A 26389-nucleotide genomic window follows, 5' to 3' on the forward strand; every position below is an offset into this window, starting at 1 on the left:
AAAAAAAAAAAAAAAAAAAAAAAAAAAAAAAAAAAAAAAAAAAGCAAAGGAAAAGAGATGTATTATTATTATAAAGAAGTATATATGATAAAATATATAAAGAAGTATATATGATAAAATATAACAAAGGAAACTGAGCAAAAATCTTTGGTTAATATTGAGTTGAGTATAACTTTTGGAAAATAGACTGAGTTAGAAAGGGCTGATGTTGAGTATCATGTTCATAGCCCCTACTTAATGTTTTCTTCTGGATTGGGTTTACACAATTTTGGAAACATAGGCCCCCATAAAAATGGTGACCGCATCTTCACTGCTTGCCAAGCTACATCAAGGTAATCACCAAGGACAGATACCTGGATGAGCCACAGAGTTGGCACGGTGCGCATTTTCAGCCACAGTCCCTGAAACCTTGAATAAGTGTCTTTTACTGAGAAGTTAAGCCGTGTGGGTCCTGTGATGATTAATTTTAAAAACATTTTATTTTCATAGGTTTTGGGGAACAAGTGATATTTGGTTACATGAGTAAGTTCTTTACTGATGACTTGTGAGATTTTGGTGCACCCCTGTGATTATGTGTGTCATAATCAATTTGGAGGCCATGGTATCCAGATAATTGGCCAAACATCATTCTAGATGTTTCTCTGAAGTTATTCTTGACATTTAAATCAGTAGACTTTGAATAAGCTTATGACCCCTCATAACCTGTGTGGGTGAGCCCTACCCAATCAGTTAAAGGCCTTAAGAGAAAAACACTGATGTCCCTAGGGTAGGAGGGAATTCTGTCAGCAGACAGCCTTCAGACTCAAGCTACAATTCTTTCCTGAGTCTCCAGCCTGCCTGCCTACCCTGCAGATTTTGGATTGACCAGCCTCTATAGTCACATGAGCCGATTTCTTAAAATATATCTCTCCATACACATCAAATTGGTTCTATTTCTCCGGTGAACACTGACTTCACCACAGGTCGTGTGGTGAAGACCTGCTTCCAGATGCCCCAGGCCTGACAGCCAGGCCTACTTGCATAATTTATTCCACCTCCTGGACTGCCCCCCAAACAATAGGAATCTCATCCAGTTCCCTGTTAATGCAAGAGAATCAAATGTTGCAATCATTCTCAGCATAGCAGCCCTATATATATAGTGTATATCTATCTATCTGTATATATATATAGTGTGTATGTATATAGTGTGTGTGTATATAGTGTGTGTGTACATATGTATATATGTATATATACGTATATTGTGTGTGTGTATATATATACCATATATATAGCATATATATATATACACACACACACATATAGTATATATATACACACACTCAATATACATATATACGTATATATATACACACACATACAGTGTGTGTGTATATAGTGTGTGTGTATATATATGTATATAGTGTGTATATATATGTATATATAGTGTGGGTATGTATGTATATACGTATATATATGCATATATTGCGTGTGTGTATATATATACATATATATACGTATATATACACACTATATATATACACGTATATATGTATATATGTATATATATATACACATACACAATATACATATATACGTATATACATATATACACACACTATATATACATATATACATATATATACATATATGTACACACTATATACATATATATACACACACACTGTATATATATGTATATATACATACATTATACCTCTAGCCTTACAAAAAAGACTATATTCTCCAACATGGAAAAGTGCGAGATTTTTCACATTTATTTGCATTGGTGTGTATTCTTGGAGATGTGTGATATGTTTAAGGAGGTTAGAGTGGCTTTCAAGGACAATGGCCCTTGCTGTCTGTTTTGTTATCCTCAAGGTTAAAGAAGAGATGAAACAAAACATCTTTTGAACTAGGATTCAAAAATAACTGGATCTGTGGCTAAGATGTATGCACTGGGTGTGTGTAATACATTAGTAGGTCCAGTTAATGAAAAGGCTGAACACAAGAGAGACAAAAGAGGATTAACAATTCTTTTAGTCTCCAAAAATGTAACAAAGATTTCAAATAGTCGTAATTTCAACCAAATTTCAACCAATGCAACTAACTGATTGTGTCGCGTCTACACTACAAGGTTCTTGTTTACACGTCTTTATATCCCCTCGGCTCCTCACCCGGCGCCCTGTACTAAAGAGATGATCAATAACAGTGGTTGACATACCGCCGGCAGCTTTAATTTGTACAAATTAATGAAAGAAATGTGATGTCTATTGTTGCAGTTCCTTTGTGTGCTGTATGTAGCCAAGAGAGTGAAGCTATTATGATATCAATGTCCTGGAAATGTGTTTAAACAAACACAAAAGTTTTCTTACTGTCCAGCCTGTTCTTTTCCATATAAAACCATAGTGAAGCTTCATTTAATTAGCAAAATGTGAATAAGAAAACCTAACCAGTTAAGAGGGTGAATGCAATAATCTAGGAGAGAGAGTGTGATATGAAAAGAGACACATGAATGGGTTTGTTGCAGGGAGGGATACATGTTCACCATCATGGTAAGATTGGGGACCAGGTCGGACGGTGGCTCACGCCTATAATTCCGGCACTTTGGGAGGCCGAGGCGGGATGATTACAAGGTCAAGAGATTGAAACCAGCCTGGCCAACATGGTGAAATCCTGTCTTTACTAAAGATAAAAAAATTAGCTGGGCATGGTAGCGCATGCCTATAGTCCCAGCTATTTGGGAGGCTGAGGCAGGAGAATTGCTTAAACCTGGGAGGCGGAGATTGCAGTGAGCCGAAATCACACCACTGCACTTTAGCCTGGCAACAGAGTGAGACTCTGTCTCAAAAAAAAAAAAAAAGAAAAAAAATACAACATTCGGGGCCCAATAGGATTTTGGAGTAAAGAAGAAGAAGGAGTCTAAAATGACACCAAGGTTTCAAGCAATGCTGTGTTGACCTTAAAAACTGCTTTGTTCTTTTGCTGGAGAAGATGGTATTTTATGTTTTAATTATAATTAGCTTGGAGATTTAGTGGGGGTACTTAGATGGGCACTAACATTTGGGGAATGCACTCTTATTCCTTGGCAAGAGAATATGGGAACGTATAGAAAACAATTAGACTCAATAACAGATACAGCGTTCAGATTGCTCCACAGCACAGTCATACCTTTATCTTTTCCCTAAGTGATTTAGGTATATAGTGGTGAAATACAGGGTGGCATTACAAGGCGTGCTGTTAACTGTGATAAATATTCTATGTTGAAATCAGAAACAAGTCAAGGATGTCTATATCATCGCTTTCACGCAACATTATCCTGGAGGTCTAGCCAATGGACAGAAGATTAGGGAAAAAAATTACGTATAAAAATTAGAAAGGAAGAAACAAAGCCATTATTATTTGCAGATGGAAACTTCAAAATCACAAAAGACAAATTATTTGAATAAAATAGAATATTAAAACAAAAAATTAATTGCACGTTTATATATCAGTCATAAGTTAGAAAAGTAACATTTTTAATAATAATAAAAATGAAAGGCACAAAAAACTAAATTAATAGAAGAATTGCAAGATATTTATGGGTCAATTTTTTAAACTTTATTTTAAAAATGTAATGACTTACACATCGTTAAAGAAGATACATAAATGAAGAGATATATCATATTCATGGTTGCTGCTTCTTGATAAATTGGCCTATGAATTTAATGCAATTCTTATCAAAATCCTGACAGCATTTGTGGTAGATCTGAAAAGTTGGCTATAGAATTAAAGGAGGAACAATACAATAAATGGTGCTAAGACATTGGTTGCTGTGTGAAAAAGAAAAGAAAATAGGAAAGTGTTTCACATCATATAAAAATCAATTTTGTTTGAGTTAAGAATTAAAGTGTAGAATTGAAATTAGAACTCTAGGAAAAAAATTGAAGAACAATTTTATGAACTTGATATAGGAGTGATATTTTTTAAAAGCCACACCTCAAACAAGAGATTGGTAAGTAAGCTATATTAATTACTTGAATTTCTTTTCATCAAAAGAGAAGTAAAAAATAAACTATAATTATATAAGGAAAGATATTTTAAATGCACATAATCTACTAAAGAATTTGTATCTGGAATATATCCAACAAATAATAAAAATATCGCCAAAGAGAAAAATATCTCAAAAGAAAAATACTTTTTCTGTCTCAATATTTTTAGATAATATGTAGATAGACAGCAATGTCTGTGTAAAAATTTTTATTTCCACAGTAGAAAAATGGGCAAAGGAAAACATGAAAAGATAATTTATAGAAAAAGAAACAAAATGACCAATAGGTTTATGAAAAGATGCTCATTCTCACTAGCAATCAAAAAAGTGTAAATGCAATGAGGTGTCATTTTTTTTTCACCCACCAAACTTGCAAAAACTAAACTAACAATATCAGGGATTGTGAGAATATGATCAATGGCATTATTTTTGCATTGATGGAGGCATACACTGCTCCAAACAAACTGGAAAACAATGTGGCATAACTTACTCAATTTGATGCTGCACAACTTTTAAGACCTAATAATTCAACAAGCTATATATTCTCAAGAAACCACTTGCTTATGTGCACAAGGGGACATAAGTACATGTGTCTCCAATTTAAAGCAATGTCTGTGACATGGTTTGGAGCTGCGTCCTCACCAAATCTCACATTGAATTGTATAGTCCCCAGAGTTGAATGTGGGTCCTGGTGGGAGATGATCGGCTCATGGAGGTGGGTTTCTCATGAATGGCTTACCACCATCCCCTTTGGTACTGCTCTTGTGAGAGTGAGTTCTCATAAGATTGGTTGTTTTAAAAGTGTGTAGCACTTCCCCCCAACCACCCGGTCCTACTCCCACCATGTAAGTTGCCTCACTCCCCCTTTGCCTTCCATAGGATTGGAAGCTTCTTGAGGTCTTCCTGCTAGGCTTCTTGTACTGCTTGCAGAATCCTGAGTCAATGAGACCTCTTTTCTCAATAAATTACCCAGTCTCCATTATTTCTTTAAAGCAGTGGGAGATTGCCCTAACACAATCTGCAGGTTAAAGCAAAAACTGTGAAGATGACCATCAACAAAAATCTGGATGAAGAGTTATAGTACATTCATACACTGGGATATAGCAAGGTATGTGAAAATAAGTGATCTATAGTTATATACATCAATATAGATGAATTTTACAGTCATATGGTGGAAAAAAATTAAGTTTAGATATATATCAGAATGCATGTGCCTATTTAAAAATAATTTCATATCTATTATAAAAAAAAAACTAATTGGATGTAACACTTAGGGATACATAGATAGAGTTGATTCTCATTATTTGCAACAGTTATGTCCGAGAAATCAATGGAAACACTGAATTAGCATGTATTATACCACTGCTCTGAGGGAAAATAAAGGGTTAGGTTGCTGTGACCGTCTGGTCATAATGTTTCTGTCAACTGGTCTATATATAACTTTGCTTTATGTATGATTGTTTTCAAAACACCATATTTAATCTAATGGCATACTTGGTTTTATTATACTTTGTTTTATTGCAGGATATCTATCATCCATCTCAGCTCAATGAAACCTCCATCACCTGGGTTTAAGCAATTCTGCTGCCTCAGCCTCCCCAGCAGCTGGGATTACAGGTGCCGCCACTGCGCCTGGCCAATTTTTTGTATTTTTTTTAGTAGAGACAGGGTTTCACCATCTTGGCCAGGATGGTCTTCAACTCCTGACCTCTTGAACACCCACCTCGGCCTCCCAAAGTGCTCGGATTACAGGCGTGAGCCACTGTGCTAGACCAATTTAGCAGGTATTTTTTACTTCAGGTATGTATATATTTTTAGATATAATACTATTGCCCACTTAATAGATTAGAGTACAATAGTAAATACAATTTTATATGCTCCAGAAAACCAAAAGCTTTGTGTGACTTGTTTTATTGTGATTGAGATATTCACTTTACTGTGGTGGTCTGGAACTGCACCTACAGTATGTCTGAGGAGGGCCTGGACATTGCTGCTTTGCTAACACTGACAGAAGCACTGCTCAGATTTGGACTCAACGCAATTCAAATGTTCAAGATGTTTTGGAAGTTATGTTGCTGAATTAGGAAAGAGATGTTTGTTTCTTATGTGCAAGTGACCCAGGGACTAAACTGGTATTAGATTACAGAGTAGGTCACATGCCCTTGTATCACCAGTCTGGTGGTGATGCAATTCTGCTGTGAAACAGGGTTAGAAATATTGAAGCTTTTCCAGCTATTTGGAAAATACATTTATGGCATTTATGTTCTACCAGTCTCCTCATGGATTTTAGGTTTCCATCATCTTTTCTTTCTTTTTTCTTTGTCTTTTTTTTTTTTTTTNTCGGACAGTCTCACTCTGTCACCCAAGCTGGAGTGCAGTGGTACAATCTCGGCTCACTGCAACCTCTGCTTCCCAGGTTCAAGCGATTCTCCTGCCTCAGCCTCAAGAGTAGCTGGTATTACAGGCATGCACCATCACACCCCACTAATTTTTGTATTTTTAGTAGAGACAGGGTTTCACCATGTTGGCCAGGCTGGTCTGGAATGTCTGACTTCAAATGATTCACCTGCCTCAGCCTCCCAAAGTGCTGGGATTACAGGTATGAGCCACCACGCCCGGCCCATCATCTTGTTTTTACTTGTCTGTTGCCAAAGAAGAGGTGAGTTAAGCAAGAAACTTAGAGGGCATAATTTTATCCTTAAAGATCTGCTCCTTGCCTCGAAAAGCAGCAGTTGTAAATAGCTTAAGTTCATTTGACCTCAAAATCATGTTGCTTCTGTGCCCTTGGTGCTTGGTTTGTTTGAGAACACATCCTCAACACTTAAAATCCTTTCCTCTCCCCCTTCTTTGAATAGATGGTCATCTTCCTCTCTTTTCTATTCTGATCAAAAACTAAAATTGGCGGAACACATTTGTTTGCATAAAACCCATTTGCTCTGCTGGTGGGACATGCAACCTTCTGCCTTCAAGTAAAGAAGCTTCCAGAAATATTAAGACAAATGCTTAACAGCTATAGGATTGGCAATAAAAACTTTAAAAATCAGCCATTTATTCCGCATTTCTGAATGTGGGGCATTTAGGGAAGGGGCATGATTCTAAAGATAAAGCATTCAGTCCTATTTAGTTGGAGTTAGAACCTGCTGCCGCCTAAACAACAATGGGATAGTGGTATATGTCAGAGACTGGGGAGAAATCTTTAAACAAGAACTCATTGCTGCTCTGGAATATTCATTTTCTTCCTGACCACTTTCAGTTAATAGAGTGAAAGTTAAAAGCATCATGCAAGAGCTTTTATGAAAATGAATGTATCAAACAAATGGATCTTTAAAAAAATCTGAGAGTTGATGCAGGCTAATAATATTAGCTTCAATTATATTTAGGCTTTTTCAAATAAAGCCCTTGCAAATAGATAAGAGAGAACTGCTTCCATTTCCGCTCCTCCCACCCCCATCCTCCTTCTCTATGCAGAATGACTCATGGATTAGTCTGAGACCCAAACAGCAAGCAAAGAAATTGTCAAAAGCACAGAGAAAAGATAGTGTCTCTCTTTTTCCTTCCTTTAAGTGCTGACAGAAAGGTCTCCCAAGAGATGCTGAAATTGGTCAGGATGTTGGATTCTTGCTATGTGGCCAATTTCATTCTTTATACTTATTGTCTTCCTCTCCCCATTGTCATTCTCTGCGATTAAGTAAAAATAAATGTTAGCATCATTGGGAAGCTGAGGTAATTCCGAGGTGCATACTAATTCGCCCTGGTCTGTCTGCAGTGTGTTTTCAAATCCCAAGCCCAGCTCATTTCGTTTCTGGATATTTAGAAAACACTATTTATAACATTAGTTGTCACCCCTATTGAAGACACTTTCTGGAAGTGATAATGAACCTTGCCATGTTTATACAAGGGGGTATGTCTCAGTAAATCACAGTCTTTCCTTTGCATATCTTTAGTGTTTTCAAGCCAGACTGGAATACCTGCAGATTGGGTGGGAAAAGGAAAAAACAGTTTACAGTTGCCTGATAACTAACCACAGAGGCTTCATAGTTTTTCCCCTAGACTGAATCACTTGTCTGAGGAAATTATGTTGATAACTTTCATGCAGTTACATTGATAACAAATTAACACTCGAAATCACCTTATGCATTAATTGCAGTGATGCAAGTCAACTTTCCTGCTGTTCGTAAATATCCATCTGGGTAAGAACAATTTCCATCATGGAGCAGAGACTATAGGGAGGCCTCTCTCACTGTCTTGAAACTGACACCTTTACTCTCTATTTTCATCTTTCATTCCTAACCTGAGATTGCTGGTTGCAGTGTCTCATAGCAGTTTATGACATTACTACTGATCACAACATAATGATTCTTCATTGATTACGTGTGGTTTATGTGGGATTGTCAGAGATGGATCAGGGAGCATGCAAATAGAAATTGTAACCACTAATGAATGCTAGGCCTATCCCTACCTATCCTGGAAGGCAATGACAGTGTAGAGAGAAGCAATTAAAGTCCTGGATATGGGGCTAACTTACTCATGTTTTAAAATGAGTTAGCAAACAATTCAGTGAAACAATGGATGTGATGAATTTTCAAGTTTGAATCAGCTAATGTAATCATTGGAGTCTGCAAATCATTGAACTTGTTCCTTGTGTGACCATAAGCTCAGGAATTTTTGTTTGCAGTGATGTCTTTTGGTTTTATGTACAGGTCAAACTGACAGTTACTTTGACAACTGTAAACTCAGTTAACGACTTGGCGAAAAATCCCTGTTACTTTCAGTCATTCTATTCATAAATCTGCAACTGGCATTCTGCTAGTAATTGTATGGATACAAAACCAAACTGTACTATCCAGAATATTTTTAATAAAGAGGTTAAATTCCAGGTTCCTGTTCCTCTTGACTCTGTGATGAAGGATGAAGTTAAGAATATTAAATTTTTTTTTTGGTTGGGCACCGTGGCTCATGCCTGTAATCCCAGCACTTTGGGAGGCCAAGGTGGGCAGATCATGAGGTCAAGAGAGGGAGACCAGCCTGGCCAACATGGTGGAACCCTGTTCCTACTAAAAATACAAAAATTAGCTGGGTGTAGTGGTGCATGCCTGTAGTCCCGGCTACTCTGGAGGCTGAGGCAGGAGAATCACGTGAACCTGGGAATCGGAGGCTGCAGTGAGCTGAGTTTGCACCACTGCACTCCAGCCTGGCGACAGAGTGAGACCCTGTCTTAAAATTTTTTTTCTTTTTTTAGACTCTCAACATACTTGAAATAGCTCATAATAGGAAATGTTATTTAGGGCAAGTTAGTATCACATTAACTAACTTGGAGGAGAGAAAAGGCTTTTGTTTTTACTTTTGTCTTTTAATTTTGTGGAGCTTAGGCCTTTGTGGAAAAAAGTCATCAAAGTTTGGCACACACTTACTGAATTAACATATTGAGTTAAGCTAACCTATACATTAAGAGCATACATCAAATACCTCACAAACTAGGAGTTGGTCCAATTTGTGGAAGATGATTTGTTGTAAATTTATGGGGCAGTCCTCTTAGGGGAGGGTAGGAGCAGGGACAATGGGACAAAGAATGCCCAAGAATTCAATTACCTGATGCCAAAAATATGGAATTTATGATAATTGGTCTAGAGACCGGGCTGAGGTTTATCCTCATATATTAATCACTAAATATTTGACTAAGATAAGGAACATATGAAAACCGTTTCAGTTCCTAAAACTAAAATTAATTCAAATCATTCATTAAGTATAAACACTTCATATTTTCTAATTATATGTGATTCTTAAATAGTCATTAAAACAAAGTTAACTGAACTGCTACTAGCCTATATTTTGTTCATCTGTTTCTAGTTACTGCCTGTCCCTGAAAGACAGAAACTGGACTTTTGAAGTCTTCTGAAATCCTAACTTGCCTTTCTCTCCAATAATCTATATTATTAGACTGTACCATGATAATTCTTCTCTGCTTCAGGATGAGAATGGAGCAGAATTCAGCACATTCGTTTTAGGTTGACTTCCAAGGATTTCTGGATTCCATTGCACATTTTCTGTCTACAGAACCAGAGGAAGAGTTACTTGTGAATTTCCTTATAACACCACCTTACCAAGGGACCCCTTCATTGTTTTGGAAGAATATTTTAGATTTTCTAGAATCACCTTAAAAGCTATTTGGCTCTCAGCTGTTTTTACATATTGATGCTAAAGAAACACTCCACCAATCAGGCTTATCTGTCATCATACCATAACCCACATTAAATTTCTCAAGTCACCATCAGGTGCTCAATGTATTCCTCTTCTTGTCTTCCTTTCCTGCCCCATCCAGGCAAATTTATGTGCTGCTCTCCTTCTACCTTTCTGACTCTTTCTAAACCATGCTTTTATTCCAGCTGTCTCCACCTCTCTCTGAAATGGTAAGTCTCTTTTGATAGCACTACAGAGTTAGGTTAAGACCTCTAAAGAGAAAAAGAATGGGTCAAAACCAATATTCTCATTTAATGCAGTGAATTACAGTCTGGCACTCCAAGTAGCAAATATTCCCCTACTCTTACTTGATATAATGGATGAGTTGAAATAAATTATTTTCACTCCTCAAGCTGTAATTCATCCATGTGCTGTTGAAAAACTGTACATGGCTTCCACTCAATGGAGGATGGTATTTTTCCCCAAGTTTGGAAGTAAGGCAAGTTCTTAATAGTTAATATTTAAGATGAGATTCAAAACTGTGGTTGGAGTTGCATTCTTTTCTTAGCGGGCAAATTTTAACTAAAAAAAAAAAAATCCCCAGTGAGTGCTTCATTGAGCAGCAGCCATGCCCCAGGCGTTGATCTTAGTGCTAGGGTGTATAGTAAGTGGTGAGTAAATGCTAGCCACTATTATTTCTTAGCATTTATTAATTTATTTTGGTCTATGTTACGGTTTGAGTGTTTGGCCCCTCCAAACTCATGCTGAAATTTGATCCCCAGTGTTGGAGGTGGGGCCTAACAGGAGGTGTTTGGGTCATTGACAGAGATCTTATGAATAGATTAATGCCCTCCCTTGGGAATTAGTGAGCTCTCAATCTATTCATTATTGCAAGAGCTGGTTCCTCTCCCATCAGGTGATCTCTGCACCTCCCTGCTCCTCTTTGCCTTCTGCCATGAAGCAGCCCTCACCAAATGCAGATGCCCAATCTTTCTGAACTTTTCAGCCATCAGAATCATAAGTCAAATAAACTTTAAATATATATATATATATATATATAAATTACCCAGACTTAGGTATTCCTTTTTTGCAACACAAAATTGACTAAGACACCTCACAACTACTATGTGAATTTAACATCATCCCATTTAACAAATGTATTAGTTTGGTAAGGATGTCATAGATGGGGTGCCTTAAATAATAGGAATTAATTTTCTCATGGTTCTGAAGGTGGCAAGTCCAAAATCAAGGTGTCAGCAGGGTTGACTTCTTCTGAAGCCTCTCTCCTTGGCTTGCAGATGGCCACCTTCTTGCTGTGTCCTCACATGGCCATTCATCTGTGTGTGTCCAGGTCCTAATCTCATCTTCATACAAGGACAATCATTATATTGAATGCAGGCCCACCCTAACAACCTCATTTAACCTTAATTTACCTTTGTTAATATCCTTTATCTAAATAGTTACATTCTAAGGTACTGGAGGTTAGGAATTCAACATGTAAATCTTGGGGGACATGATTTAGTCCAAATAGCAGGTGAGAATACAGAGAGATGTGCAGAGCCAAGCACGTGCCTGTGATTCCAGACAGCGAGGCTTGAGGCTGTGTTCTTAATCACGACTGTATTGTGAGTAAAATGTAATGCCAGCATATATACTTTTGGCATCCCTTACTAGTTATCTCAATGCAGTTTTAATATTTATGTAATCAATATTAATCAAAATAGTCAGGAAATTAAATGTCTAAGTTCATTTTTTTCTAATTCATGAAGCATTAAGCATAATATTCTTGATTTCATACTTTGTTTAAAACTCTTCTAGGCTGCATGTCTCCTTTCACCCTTTACTATGTGGGCTTTGTAACAATGACTGAAATCCTATTTTGTGATTGAGTACTTTATGACCTGTGAATGGGATGGATATTCTGAGTATTACTTTGAATGTACAATGCTGTTGCCACTGAAGGTGTAAGAGGCAGAGTCGACCAAGGGCACAGTGTTTTCTTGCCATTGCCTTTTTCTCACAGAAGGAATAGGTGCATAAATACACATCTGTGGTTAATAAGGCTGTGGGAGGTTAATGCTAATTTGAAGATTTTAGCATTATCTAAAAATACAGAGATTTTGTTGAGTTTAAGTTCTACAAATTATTGCATATTTTTCTCGATGACATTTTCTGTTGCCAACAAAAAAGTTTCCATAATCCTAGGAAAAGACTAATTATTCCGTAGCCATAGTAACAGGTAGCCACCAAAATGGATTTTACACCTGTTTATTTGTAATAAGACAATTTCATAGTAACAAAGCATGAGAACTCATTGTAAACCTATTTAATCCATCGACAACTCCCCTCAGTGAGTATGCTTCTGAAAGCCAACTAATCAGCATCAGCCTTTTGCCTTGGAAAGACAGCCAATAGGAAATGGACTCCCTCCAATGAACAGCCTTCTAGCAGTGAACCCGTCCACAGCAGTGTCACCTGACTAACTACATTCCTACAGCTAACACCATCCCCCACTCCTCCTCTGAAAGCTCATCAGTTACTTACTCTTCTTCAAGACATGGTGCCCATCCATTGTAACTCTTCCTCGCTTGAGGAAATCACAAATTCAGTTTCGTGGGTTTTTGTTGTTGTGGTTTGTTTAAGACATTGAGCAGTGGTCTCATAGTTTGACACTTTAATGCTTCTTAGTAGCACTCAAATATTGACTGGTCTAAGGCCTATCTGGCTTTCCTTTAGGTCCTCTTTTGGTAGAACATGTGGAAAAATGACAACATGGCTTTCTTCCCTTCTTTATTCCAGCTGTCTTTTTTATTGATTGAATTTCAAGAATAAGTCCTAAGTAAATGATCTTTCTTGTGGCATGATACGAGATTACCTTTAACTTCCAATGCCTGCAAAGTAGCAGATTAGATGTGCAGAAAGACCTTTTCCAGTACAGCATACCTAAAAATGCTACATAAAAAATCAGCCTCTCACAGGGAGAGTGCAGGTAAAGTGAGGAGAAAGTAAAGGAATTTCTCCAGGAAAATACAAATCCAAAAGGGCAGGGTAGTAGAGCTGGAGCCAGTGTTTGCCCTTTAGGAAACCTGGGGATGGCTTTCTGGGTTTAAACGAGACAAAGGCACAGGGACAGGCGACAGTGCCTGAACCACAAACAGGGAAAGGGGAGGCATCCCGTCAGAGTTCCTGTATCAATCTAACACCCCTAAAGTAGACAAATAGAAAAAAATTTGCCCTGCTGTTAAAGAGGTTGGACACACAGGAGACATGCATGTCTGTCTTCATCTTGACTTTTAATAAATTGGAAGAAAAATATTTTCCACTTACTTCTCATCATAGGCCTGTAATCGCAAGGTTGGGGACCAAAATCCCTCTGCCTGTTCGGTTGTAGAAGAATTAATTTAAGAATTAATTGTGTTGGTAGTGCTTCTGGAAGTTTGATAGAAGCAAATGCAAATACTCCCTAGATGAACACAGTTTCAACTATGGCCTCAGAAATTTCTCATACAAAAACTGCTAAAGGATATGGGTTCATAATTTCTTAGAAAAAATTAAGCAAAACCAAGCCATTATAAACAAAAGTTAGCGGCAAACAAACAAACAAAAAAACCAAAGCACAGAAGTAGACTTGCAAAGCCAGCAGACATTAAAATGATAAGAAACAGAATGTAAAGAGAGTGTGTTTGGTATGTTTTCACAAAACCAAGTATTGAAAATATAATGAGAAACAATAGATCAACACTTGCTAGGTGGATTTGGAAAAGAACCAAATAGAACTTTCTGACAGGAAAATACAATAATTGGAAGGCAGAGATGCCATGCTCTGAGGAGGAGGTAAGGGTGTCTCTTTAGTTGAAAGAATGCTGGGTCTCCCTGTGTACATTCCCTACAGGTGAAACAGGAAAATTAGGGACACTGATGTAAAAGGAAAAATCCTGATGCTTAATTTATACCAAGAGTCAGAACTCAGTGGCAGTCCACAGATGTTCTGTGGTTTGGTTTTTACTGTCAGTCAGTTTTTCTTTCCTCTTTTAGTTATTGTGTGGCCCCTTGAGAAACTAGGTGGTCACAAGTGGGCTGATTTTTCCAAGATTGATAGGCTGGCAAACTGGACCTTCTTTAGTGAAAAAGACCAACCTTTGAAATATCCCATCTCCCAAGCTTGGAAAACAGACCACCAGAATAATTTCTTCTCTCTTTATCATACTTTATTCACTGTACTTTGCCTTACTACTGGAAAATCTTATCATTATTTTTTGCTGGATGATGAATTCATTATTAATTAACAAATACGTCTTTTCATTTCCTTGCCTATTGTTACTGCCCTAATTCTGGTCCTCATTACCCTATTTGTTTCTTCAGCAAATATTTTCTAATTGATTGGTCCATAATCTTGTTTTGCTCAAGTTCTTTCTATACAAAGCTGCTAGAATGATCCACCTCAGATGAGATCATACCGCTCCTCTTGACAACAGAAGCCAAAGATTTCCCATAGTGTGTGATCTGAAAGACCCAGCTCCTGGTTCTCTCTGAGTGGGCCTGCCTGCTTCTCCAACTCTGTGTTCTCCAAATCCCTACTATCTTCATCACCACTCTACCTTCATTCTCTTACACATTCCGTGCTGTTTCTCACCTTCACAACTTTTCTCATGCTCTTTGTGCCATCCTGAATGCTTGGCTAATTCTAAATTACCATTTGAGATTGAGATTATATGCCACTCCTTCCAGTAAATCTTTTCTGATACTGACCTGCATGTCTTGCTGAGTTAGCAGCTCTCCTTAATACTTCCACGTGTGAAGCATGTATTTCTATATCAGTGTCTTATAACATTACACTAGGATTTTGTATTCACATGTTTGATTTCCTCATTGTAGTATGAGCTCCATATTTAGCTAAGGGTCTAAAAAGCCAGTCTGGTAGCCAGCATTTACTAATGGATTTTGTTTAATGAATAAATTATTACCCTTCCTCAAAGATTCAATTTTCTGAGATGGCACCTTTTTGAATTAATCATTCCTGGGAATTTAGTTTAACTTCAAACCTTGGCTGTTCTCAATGTCTGTAATGTAGCAACCAAGTACAGAAAAGAAGGACCTTGTCATTGGACACCTCATGTGTTGTAGCCACATATTTATTCATTCACTTTTCATGAGCTTAGTTTTTCTTCATGATAAAACTAGAGAAAGTGATAGAAATTGTGGTAGCCAGTATCCAAATGCTTCCCAATGATCCTCATTCCTGTCACTTATGCATTGTGTAGTCCCCTTCTATGTTAAATAGAATGATCTATGCAACCAATAGGATATTGTGAAAATAACCATGTGACTTCCAAAGCCAGAATGTTCATAAAAAACACTGTGGTTCCATTGGTCTTGGATCAGTCACTCTGGGGAAAGCCAGCTGATATGTCATGAAGACATTTGAGCAGCCCCAGGAAGAAGTTCTTGTGGAAGGAACTGAGGCCTCTTGCTACTGATTATGTGAGTGAACCAACTTGGAAGCAGATCCTCCAGCCTGGTTGATCCTTTGGATGACTGCAGTCCCAGCTGCCATCTCATCTACTACAGCATGAGAAATTCCAAACTAGACTCCCTCATCCCAGGTAAGCTACAGATAGCATCCCATAACAATAGCCACTTATTATCTTCCATAGAAACTGTGCAAGGTAATAAATGGCTATTGTTACGTTAAACCACTAAGTTTTGGGATAATTTGTTAAGCAACAATAGATAACTACCGTAGGAACCATACATTAAACTTTGGGGTTCTCCTGTGCATCTTATCAACATATCTTTGTAGATAGCATATAATTGCTAAATATGATTTTTAGTATAAAAATATGCATTCAGTGAGCCAATTATCTGTGAAACGGCTGGGGTGAAGCTTTATTTTCCTTGGACTGTGGCTAAAGAAAAAACACACACTGCCACAAAAGCAACAGATGTAGGATTCAGCTGGTCTGTGGATGCCTAAGAGTTTTCCATCACAGATCTATTTCTCATTTAAGTGAAATTAATGAATTTGGGGTGAAGCGATGTAATTCTCACAGCTACTTTCGTCTTGTCTCAGTATGCTATGCTATCCTACCTCTCAAGACTATACACCCCCTTACTGTAAAAAAAAAAAGCACTAAATTTAACAAATCACAGCATTTACTTTACAAGCTAGTCAGCACTTGAAATAAGAAAGAAATATTCTGCCTAATTTTGAGTACTAATCCACACAATGGGAGACAATACTGTGCTGGGATATTGTTCATGAATGAACATTCATTCATTCATTCATGTGTTCATTCATCATGCATTTCACAAATACTTATTAGTGAGGTATTGGTTTTAATGCTATGGGAAAAACAAAGTAGAAGCAGAGTGATGTAGTGGAAAGAGCATGGCCTCAGGAATCAAATGGACCTAAGTTCAGTCTCTTATGGTATTTGAGGCACCCCAGTAAGTAATTTCTGCTTTCCAACCTGGTTTTTCAATCCTCGGAGAGATATGATAAAAAGTAAGATAACATATGGAAGCCAGTATATCACTGCTTTTACTAATGAGATTATTTTGGTGAATGTGACTTATCTGAAGTAAGCTGACTTCTTAATTCTGAACTTGAGAATTAGGCAGACTTTTATACCAATCACTCAGTGAGAGCTGGGACAGAAGAGCGATTGTGCTCTCTGGGCACTCCCAGGAGAAGGTACAGGAGGAACAACAGAACAGTTCCTAACTCCAAAACCACCACAGATAATTACATTGCTGCCCTGAGGCACAGCGAGTGGCAGGGTGATGGAAGGCAGAGGGTGTGCCAAGCGCACTCCATCTTCAGGAAGGGAAACTCCAGTACTGGAAAAGGAGCATTTGGCCCTGGAGCCCATGAGAGGTATGGCCATTCCCTACCCAGGAGGAGACCAGCTGGCTCTCAGGAGAGATCCACTCTCATGTTCCTGATGCTGCTCCCAATACCAACCACTGTCTTTTGGGCATCCCCCTGATATCTCCAGGGCAGTAGATTTTGCTCCCAGAGGTTTCTAGAATGAGCCAGAAAAGTGAATTAGTGAAATCAAGGCCAAGGCCAGTCTGAAATCAGTAAAATCAAAGCCAAGGCTGAAAAAACAATCCTTCTTCCATTTCCATTTCAAATTAATATCAGCTACACTGTCCAATTCAGCTCATTCTAGTGTCTTTAATTCAGAGATTCAGAGATGAAATTAAATGATATATAACAACAAAGTACAACAATACATTATAACAACATAGATATCTAAAATTTGATTCCAAACGCTCTTCAACTTTAAATTTCCTAGCGAAAAATTAGGCTTTAATGATTAAAATTCCCATGCAGATTAAAGTTCAAACATGCACAGCAATTAACATCTGGAAGTAAATTCTGTTTCCCTATGTGTTAAAAATGCAAAGATATTGCCATACCTTCATCCCTCAATTTATCATTCTCACTGTTTCAGCTAAAGGATTCTCATTGCCTATGTCAGCAGTTTTCAAACTTTTTAACCTCAGGGTTTCTTGAAACTCTGAGTAATTGTTGAGAACACCAAAGTACTTATTAATATTTATTATATTATAAATTAAAACTAGGTATTTAAAAATATTCATTGAAATATAACAAAATAAATCCATTACAACTTAACATAGATAGCATGTATTTATGAAATGGGGTACGACAAGATGCTGGTCAAAGGTGCAAAATTTCAGTCATGCATGAGAAATATTTTAGGGATCATTGCACAGCATGATGACTATAGTTAATAATAATTCAAAACTGTACATTTCAAAATTGCTAAAAGAGGAGATTTCATTTTCATAGCACAAAATAGGTATGAGAGATGATAAATATGTTAATTATACTTAATTATTCTACCTATATATGATAGATTATGTATATATAAAAAATATTTGATATATATGATATATAGCAACACATCACATTATACCTCATATTTAAAATTATTTGTCGCCTTTCGCTGCCTGACCGCCGCCATCATGGGTCGTATGCATGCTCCCGGGAAGGGCCTGTCCCAGTCGGCTTTGCCCTATCGCCGTAGCGTCCCCACGTGGCTGAAGTTGACATCTGACGACGTGAAGGAGCAGATTTACAAACTGGCCAAGAAGAGCCTGACTCCTTCACAAATCGGTGTGATCCTGAGAGATTCACATGGTGTTGCACAAGTACGTTTTGTGACAGGCAATAAAATCTTAAGAATTCTTAAGTCTAAGGGACTTGCTCCTGATCTCCCTGAAGATCTTTACCATTAAATTAAGAAAGCAGTCGCTGTTCGAAAGCATCTTGAGAAGAACAGAAAGGATAAGGATGCTAAATTCCGTCTGATTCTGATAGAGAGCCGGATTCATCGTTTGGCTCGGTATTGTAAGACTAAGCCAGTCCTCCCTCCCAATTGGAAATATGAATCATCTACAGCCTCTGCCCTGGTCGCATAAATTTATCTGTGTGCTAAAGCAATAAACATGATTGTTTAACTAAAAAAAAAAAATTAAAAAAAATAAAATTGTCAATTAAAAATAAATTTAAAAATATAGTGAAAAAGTGTCACATTTTAATTTTCATGTTGGCAAATCTTTCTCATGTTTGGTTTAATAGAAGGCAGCTGGATTCTGCTGCTGCATTCAGTCTGTTGCAATATGTCCTTTTGGTTGAAGGCTCTGAAGAAAATTCAGCCTTAAACCAATGTGCAGTTGGAAAAGGCAGGCGTATTTTTATACCTGTTTTAGATAATAGTGGATTTTCTTAGTTGATGTTATGCTGATGATTGACAAGTAGTAGTTTCTGAAAGGTTAGTGCAATGTGTTGAGTCTGAAACCACTTCAGTGAACTTTTCACACTTTGCTATATTAAAATCCATCATAGTATCTTGCATTTTCAAAGAATCCTTTATCCATGCATAATTTTGTTAACATCATACATTGGCCATTTGGAAAACACTGGTTCACTGAATTAGGCAGATCTCCCAACTCTTGACACATTTCATTATACAATACCCCCCAAAAATCACATTTGCTGATATTACCATGCACCTAATCAGAAAAGCCTTTAAGTATTAAGAAGCTGTCAAGTTCACGGTGCTGGACACATGTTTTTAAAAATCCTCACTTTCACTTGAAAACTTGAATTTTATTACTGGTGACAATTATTGTCAGCTGTTTTCCTTGAACTGACAGGCTTTCCTTGTTTATTTTTGAGCAAATAGTTGCCAAATACTCAGTTTTGAAAAATCATAGTAGTTCCATTAAAAGAAAAGAAATGCTCATTTTGAAAAAGAAAAGAAAAAGGCTAGTTCAGCTCTTAAACAATTGCACAGTGCTTGCCCTTGAAACAACCTTCAGACTTTGGTATGTTGCAAACGTAATCTACGGGAACTTCCCATTCTATCACACAGACTAGTAAAAGGACAAGTGCTCAATCGATGAGATTTAATAAAATTAATAATTTTTACAGTTTCGTTAAGGACATTATTAAGTGAAAGTGGCTTAGTTTTTCCTGTTTTTTTTTTTTTTTTTTTTTTTTTTTTTTTTTTTTTTTTTTGTGAGTGCTTGGTGGTGAAGAATTCAATGACTACTAGTATAGTTGGACGTTGTAGCAGATAGAAGAGAGGAGGTAGTGTCTTTTCCTCCCCCATAGCAAAGTTCATGGCTGGTCCCTAGAACAAAAGATAGATCGACATTATTAATAAGTTTTACGTGACACAGGAGCCTTCATAAAGAAACAAAGAAACAATGGAAAAGGGAAACCTGTGTCTTTTTGTGCTAAGTTAGGTGAAGAAGTGAATACGTGTAGAAAAGTGTGGTTGGACAAAAGGGGTATGATTCAGTGGTAATAAGTTGGGGGAAACTTAGCAAGGCCTGTTTGTCTACATTGTTCTTTGTGTTTCTGTCTTCCGAGACAAGAAGTTTCTTTCCTCTGGGTAGAGGGTGGGCAACTCTCACATGAGGGTCTTACGACCTGTTTTAGAAGAAGGTCAGAGAATTCTTTCTAGGTTTTATGGCTTGTTTTAGGGGAGAACTTCCTCTGCTGTTTTCTCAAATGTTGGGGTACCATATTTTGGGGTAGCATGTCCTGAAGCCCACCAGTGCTCTGTCCTGATATATGCCAAGGGCAAGCTCTTTATCTACCCATGCTTTTGCACCACCAGTGCAAGTGTTAATAAATGAAAACAACAAACACACAAATCCTAACTCACTTTTATTATGAAAATAGTTTTGACATGGCAGAGCTCCTGAAAATGTCTGTAGAACTGATAATGGCTGATGGAGCCATTCTCTGAGGACGGTAGTCTAGGGAGGTACCTAGTTTGGTTCTGTCTGGAATGGGCATTGTTCTTTTTAGGTATCAAAGTGATATTAGTTCAGTCAAAAGTTCTTAAATGCATTTCTTCCCCCCAACCTACCATCCAATTTTTCTATATCCATACCAACACTTGTTATTTTCTGGTTTCCTTAAGATTAAAAAAAAATTCTTTTAAAAGATTTTAAAGAATTATTAGAACATATATCAGAACCCTGACCCCACATCCACCAAATTGAGCAAAGGAGCCCATTCCTAACTCCAAGGGCAGTTACTTCCAGCTAATCGGGTTTCTAGAACCCAGGTAAGCAGTTTGTCACAAAAAACAGCAGAGAATCAGATGAATCAGAGATAAGATAGCTGGGGAAAACTGCCCAGCTACTGTCTTCTCCAGGTGATGCTACTTGTCCCAAATTCACGAGCTTTGAAAAATGTAATGAGTGCCAGTCGCGGTGGCTCACGCCTGTAATCCCAGCACTTTGGGAGGCCGAGGCGGATCACAAGGTCAAAAGATTGAGACCATCCTGGCCAACATGGTGAAACCCCGTCTCTACTAAAAATACAAAATTAGCCAGGCATGGTGGCACGTGCCTGTAGTCCCAGCTACTTGGGAGACTGAGGCAGGAGAATTGCTTGAACTTGCGAGGTGGAGGTTGTAGTGAGCTGAGATTGTGCCACTGCCCTGCAGCCTGGGCAACAGAGTGAGACTCTGTTTCAGGAAAAAAAAAAAAAAGAAAAAAAAAAAACGTAATGGGGAGAAACATTCTCCAAGCAAGGGCAGACACCGTCTGGGAGGAAAATCCACACATGTGCATGCATCTCCACTTCATAGGGTGGCATTTGAAGCATTGCTGTCTCGTTGCTAACTAGAAATTTGCCATGATGCTCACCCTTATGACCAGCAACTGATCTTTCTATTTTTGCCGTCCACCGTATTCATCACCTCTTAATTTGCATTTTCCATTTGCTTTGCCTTCTTATGCTTGGCATTAACAGTTTAAATCTAGAACCTTAGTGCTCTGCAGTGCAAATGCATAGTTCTCTATGGATGAATCATTGCTTTACCTGTGACTGCTTAGGAAATCTTGCACCTGTGTAGTTCAAGGGTACCCTGGGGCACCTGTATGCAGAGGCCTCCGTCACATGCTAACAGCCCACACCTGTGCTGACATCTGTAGGGCCAGCATTGGCTCACAAGCTCCAGGAGACACCAATCTATGGAGGACAGCTGTGTGAACAATGTTTAGCTTTTTGGTGGCTGTGTGGTCCCCTATGCCATTGCTAATCCTCGAACTGCATTGCCCTTTTGATGAGGCCTAGACACCTCATCAGCTTTTGCACTGTGCAAGCAACCCTGCCTCCCTGGAAGCTGTCAATGGCCTGTGAACAAAGGCATAAGCCACCACCGCTTACCAAGTACTATGTAGCTCAAGGCTTAAAGTATTTGCCCAGGTTGTAGTGGTTAAAATCCAATTTCACAATTGTCTTAACTATTGTGTATGATCCTTTAGACCTTCCAAGGTTAAAACACCTCCTCATACACTAAGACCCAAGGCTCAAATCCACTTTGCTGGCTCAGATGCTCTACATACATTTTATTCCTCTGAAATTTTATTTCTGGCCTCTTTTCTAAGATTGCTGACATACTGTTCAAGGAATTAGTGAGTTTGAGGTTAGATCTCCCAAACTGCAATCCCCTATGCCTTTGGCTACAGGAACTGAGGCTTCTCCCAAAAGACTTACAGTGATTAGAAGCAGAGGAAGACTTGTGTTCTGTGCACAGGCAAAATAGAAGGGAAAGGAAGAGAAGAGGAAAGTGGCTGTAGGTTCTCCTTCCAGAAAAAACTATCACACTAAGCATTTCGGCGTTCTGAGGAGGAGGGAGTAAGGGGACAGGGGGAAGCCTGGAGCCTTAGGGAATAAGAATGCGGTGCCCTTCTCTACAGGAAACACGGGAGGAGCAGAAGTATGACCTTGCGAACAACATCACAGCTCAGCCTCTTACCCACCGTGTATTCCTTCCATCTCTATAAGCTACAGTTTCCTCATCTTTAAAATGGAGATATTGGCCAGGTGCAGTGGTTCAGGCCTGTAGTCCCAGCACTTTGGGAGCCAAGGCAGGTGGATCATGAGGTCAGGAGATTGAGACCATTCTGGTTGACACAGTGAAAACCTATCTCTACTAAAAATACAAAAAATTAGCCCGGTGTGGTGGCACACACCTGTAGTCCCAGCTACTTGAAGCCTGAGGCAGGAGAATCACTTGAACCCTGGAGGGGGAGGTTGCAGTGAGCCAAGATTGCACCACTGCCCCGCAGCCTGGGCAACAGAGCAAGACTCTGTCTCAAAAAAAAAATGGAGCTATTAATATCGACAGAGAATGGTCATTATATGGATTAGAGATACACATTTCAAACTGCTATCATGCACCCAGTAGGTCCTTAGTAAATACAGTTCCTGATCTCAATGCAGTCAGCCCAGAGGGGACAAAAACATATGCAAGCAGATACATTACAAGACAGAGTATGTGCTCAAGTGCTAAAAGGAAAAAGCCCAGCTCTCTAAGAGCTCAGATGAAGGAACATCTATTTAATTCTAACATGGGCTAGGTGGTGGGTGGGGATATTGCAGATGATTTCCTGAGAAGGATGGCTCTGGAGTTTAATTTTTAAATTTCATGAGGGGCTCTTCCGTCTCTCAGTTCATTTGATGAGCACCTTTGTTTTGATCATCTACTGCCTCAGAAGATCTGGGGAAGCAGAAATGTAAAATATAAATAACAGAATTCCAGAATCTGTAGAGCTGGTTGGAGAAACATCACACACACACACACACACACACACACGTGCACACACACACATAGCTCTAGTATGATATTTATGTCCCCCATTTATATATTGAAATCCTAACCCCCCATGTGAGAATACCAGGAGGTGGGGTTTGGGGAGGTGGTTAGGTCATAAGGGCAGAACCTTCATGAGTAGGCTTAGTGCTGGTATTAAGGAGGTCCCAGAGAGCTGCCTGCTCCTTCCACTGTGTGAGGACACAGGGAGAAGATGCCATTCGTGAACCAGGAAGCAGGTCTTCACCAGAGTCTGCTGGGGACTTCATCTAGGCCTTCCAAACTCCAGAAATGTGAGAAGTAAATTTCTGTTGCCTATAAGTCACCCAGTCTTTGTTAATTTGTAATTAACAAAGATTTGTTACAGCAGCCCAAAGTGATTAAGACACACACACACACGCCAAGCGCGTGCACAGCACAGACACAAGAATAAGCCAAAGTACTGTGTCTGTAAGCAAAGTGCTACAAAGCATACGTGCCAGGTTCGGGCGGAGAATGCTGGAGGGGCGGTGTAGAAGAGCTCATCTGAGATGTTCTCCTAGAAGCTGGGAGCTAAATGATAAGAAAAAATAAGATGAGGATGGGAAAAATGTTTGGAAGCAAGGTAATTTAAGGCCTACAGCAAGAAAGTAATGCAACAAAAGTGGTCAGAATAAAGAAGGCTATTGGAAGAGGTCCTTTGGAGAAGTTTGGTCCCACAGAGACACCAAAGTTAGGTTGTAGAATTTGGCTGTGAATGAAACGGCAGAAGGGAGCAGGTGGTTTGGAAACAAGCCATTTCCTAGCTCTGTGGAGCCATTTCCTTCCCATCAGGATATTCCTTTTCGTATTTAAGATCTTTAAGATCACAGGTGCTGGATGCAGTGGCTCATGCTTGTAATAACACTTTGGGAAGCTGAGGAGGGCGGATCGCCTGAGGTCAGGAGTTTAAGACCAGCCTGGCCAACATGGTGAAACCCCAGCTCTACTAAAAATACAAAAATGAGCCAGGTGTGGTGGCAGGCACCTGTAATCCCAGCTATTTGGGAGGCTGAGGCAGGAGACTTGCTTAAGACGAGGAGGCAGAGGTTGCAGTGAGCCAAGATTATGCCACTGCACTCTAGCCTGGGTGACGGAGTGAGATTCTGTCTCAAAAAACCAAAACCAAAACCAAAAAGACAAAAAACCCAACCCCAAAATCACAGTCTTATCACAAATGTATTCATGTAGAAAGCCTGCCAATGATACAGCATACATTTCTCTTAAGGCGAGAAAGAGACCACAACATGGTGTTCCAATAATGCATCATTTATGTTTGAGTATGAACAGTATGAACATGTTTTCAAGCAGGTGAAGTTGAAAGCCAGTGTTATTTCATGATCTACATTTATGCTTATTTTCTTTTCTTTTCTTTTCTTTTTTTTTTGAGACAGAGTCTTGGTCTGTTTCCCAGGCTGGAGTGCAGTGGTGCAATCTCAGCTCACTGCAACCTCCATCTCCTAGGTTCAAGCCATTCTCCTGCCTCAGCCTCCCAGGTAGCTGGGACTACAGGCATTGCCACCATGCCTGGGTCATTTTTTATGTTTTTACTAGACATGGAATTTCACCATGCTGGCCAGGCTGGTCTTGAACTCCTGACCTCAAGTGATCCGCATGCCTCGGCCTCCCATAGTGCTGAGATTACAGACGTGAACCACTGTGCCTGGCCCATTTTTGCATATTTTCTGAGTATTTCATTCTGTGTAGAGAAGTTCGGTGAAAAGAACAAATGATTTCCTTGCCTACTGAATGAATGGGAATATGTTTAGTGTCTTCAATATCTAGGGTTTCATCAGATTTCTCAGAAACTCAAAAGAAAGTAAATTGCATGGTTTCGACTGAGTGAACTCTGGACAGTGGTCGGTGCTATACACAATTAAGCTTGTGACTAGGGACGCAATCAGGGAATGGGCAAAGAATTCTCACACTGTGAGAGAAGAACCCTCTCCTCCCAGCTTGGCAATGCTCCCCAGCAGAGAGCTTGCATCATTTAACAGCAGTGTCAGCTTATTGACCATCATAAACTTAAGTCTCACTGAAGCACGAATAAATAAATTAGTATCTTGAAAGTACATAACAGGAAAAGGATGTAGAAAATAGCTGCAGGATCAAGACTGCCCTAAAGCACAACAGTCTGGATCACGCAAGTGTTGAATCATATCCTTCCCTGCTCTGGTGTTTTCCTAATAATAATATGGGCCCTCTGTACAGATCCCAATTCCACTGACCCATCAGTATTTGGGAAGGAGGTCATGGGGAGTAATTTCTGCCACTCTTTTAAAAAAATCATTTGCTTATGTGATGGAGGTAGAAATCCTCAGAGAATTGACAGGTGTGGGTTATCTCCAGTGGGGCCTCAGGATAGAGCAATGCCAAGGACCCACGGGGGTCCTGGTCTTGTACTATTGACCTTACTGGTCTTCCAGAAGGGCTGCTCTCATCGGCTCTTGGGTGGGATGGTAAATGTGCTAAACCAGGTTCACTGCACTTTCCCCTCACAAAGGAGTATATATGCCTGGAGTAGCTCCATTACTAGGCTCCATTTCCAGCACTACCAACTCGTGCTGTGTATTTTTCAACAAATAACATTGAGTGTTATGTGTAAATTTTTGGTGCCGCAAAAGAAATAGCACTCAAATATAAATTTTCTCAGCAAGGCAATTCATGTCTATAGAAGGGTGGGTCTTACCGATGGAACAATGGTGAGTGCACACCTGAACAGGGGAGGGGAAGGCCCTAACACAGGTAGCCCCTACTGCTGTGTCTTTTCCCTATTGGCTAGGGTTGTATTGCACAGTCTAAACTAATTCTGATTGGCTGTTTTAAAGGCAGCAGGGGTACCAGCAAGAGTGAAGGGGTGAGCAGTTTGGCGGAAAGAAGGGTTATGAAACAGTTAACTAAAGGTGACTCAGGTCAGAGCAACTGATCAGGGGAACAGATGTGAACTACTAATTAGAATTGGCTGGAAAGTTGTTTACTGAAACTAGAGGCAAGGGGGGTGGTGAAGAGAACCAGGAAGTTAAATTTTAAAATG

General features: G+C 39.0%; 1 pseudogene across 1 annotated transcript; it reads left to right on the plus strand.

Annotated features, from left to right (window-relative positions):
• The first annotated feature begins 18153 nt into the window (after nucleotides 1-18153).
• Nucleotides 18154-18688, plus strand: LOC108301535 (annotated as a pseudogene). The gene has a single exon (XR_001823919.2). The product of XR_001823919.2 is annotated as a 40S ribosomal protein S13-like (transcript).
• The last annotated feature ends 7701 nt before the right edge of the window (nucleotides 18689-26389 follow it).

Source organism: Cebus imitator, unplaced genomic scaffold (assembly GCF_001604975.1).
Source record: "Cebus imitator isolate Cc_AM_T3 unplaced genomic scaffold, Cebus_imitator-1.0 Scaffold35, whole genome shotgun sequence".
In the NCBI taxonomy this organism is placed as follows: Eukaryota; Metazoa; Chordata; class Mammalia; order Primates; family Cebidae; genus Cebus; species Cebus imitator.